General features: G+C 41.3%; 2 non-coding genes across 2 annotated transcripts; both read right to left on the bottom strand.

Moving 5' to 3' along the window:
• Positions 1 to 393: 393 nt before the first annotated feature.
• trnas-aga lies at positions 394 to 475 on the bottom strand. Its single transcript has one exon. It is a non-coding gene; the product is annotated as a tRNA-Ser (tRNA).
• Positions 476 to 774: 299 nt separating this feature from the next.
• On the bottom strand, positions 775 to 857 carry trnal-cag. Its single transcript has one exon. It is a non-coding gene; the product is annotated as a tRNA-Leu (tRNA).
• Between the last annotated feature and the right edge of the window lie 556 nt (positions 858 to 1413).

Genomic DNA, 1413 nt, shown 5'->3' with positions numbered 1-1413 from the left:
TTTAAATATGCCTCAGATAGGACCAAAAAGTGTCTGGAGCTATCCGTCAGGGTAAGAGTGACAACAGGTTTCCACATGTCAAAACGGGGGAAAATCTTAGCAAATGGCTTAATGGTTATTCATGAGAATCGTGTTGTTGTATTGTTGAGTGTATCATGGGATCTCACCTGAAATCTGTGGCTTGACACAAACCTGTAACCTATGCTACTGTGGCCTATAGAGCTAGAAGGCTGGATAACCAGGTGTAAAGGTGTGAGGTGGGATAGATGGCCTGCAGTCCTATCCCCAAAGGGGCAACTAATCCCTATGTACTTGTGGAGATCTGAGAGGATGTGATTGGTATAAGAAACAAGACTAAAATTAACCTCCGTAGGGGTCAAAAATACTCATTTTCGTTGTCGGCAGGATTCGAACCTGCGCAGGAAGATCCTAATGGATTTCTAGTCCATCGCCTTAACCACTCGGCCACGACAACATTTACAGAAGTAAACAGGCTTGTTAGGAGTGATTGGGCCAACAGGCATAGCCTACAGAAAGTGATAATTTAACAGCTGAAAGATAATGCAGTAACTCATTATAATGCAATAACATGAAATGTTCCTCTCATTCATTTGTTTTTAAGTACAGCAGTTTTCTTATTTTCCTAGATCTTTGCTCAGCTCCAGAAGGTTTGCATTTGAGAGTGTTTATTATACATTTTTATTTCACCGTGTGAAGTTATTTCATCATCCTATTACTGCTAAGCAGCATGACTCCTGAGAGGCACTAAATGACTGTCAGATGTGGGATTTGAACCCACGCCTCCATGGGAGACTGCGACCTGAACGCAGCGCCTTAGACCGCTCGGCCAACCTGACTTGAGCACATTACGTGGGTATCGGGTTAAGGAGTATGGGGTAAAAGTAGAAATAGGCACTGCCTACTAAAATCACCACAGAGACCAGTACATTTATGTACGATACTGACTTGCACTTTCAATAGTCATTTGGTTTTATCAATTAAAAACTCCAGTCATTGATTTAACCTCAATTTGGCCTTCAATGGGAAAAGAGTAGTAAATCATCATTGAATGAGTGCTAAACTGGTCTCAGAATATGGCCATTCTGATATAAATGATACAATTCCTCAGATAAGACCGAAAAAGTGTCTAGAAATATCAGCAATCATCAGGGTAAGAGTGACAACAGGTCCACATGGGGGAAATCTTAACAAATGGCATAATGGGTAATTTCAACGCAATCATGTTATTATTTATTTTTAGGGTTAACAAGGCAGCTCACCTGTGACCTGTGGCTTGAATTTGGATGCGGCGACTTCGATTACACTGCAGACTATATTTTTGTTCTTCCCGCCAATACAATCCACTGACAATGACCGACGAGTTGTGTGTTCCGAGATGCTTTTTGTTATTTG

This window comes from Oncorhynchus tshawytscha, unplaced genomic scaffold (genome assembly GCF_018296145.1).
Source record: "Oncorhynchus tshawytscha isolate Ot180627B unplaced genomic scaffold, Otsh_v2.0 Un_contig_15205_pilon_pilon, whole genome shotgun sequence".
In the NCBI taxonomy this organism is placed as follows: domain Eukaryota; kingdom Metazoa; phylum Chordata; class Actinopteri; order Salmoniformes; family Salmonidae; genus Oncorhynchus; species Oncorhynchus tshawytscha.
This window is presented reverse-complemented; position numbering and strand designations above follow the sequence as displayed.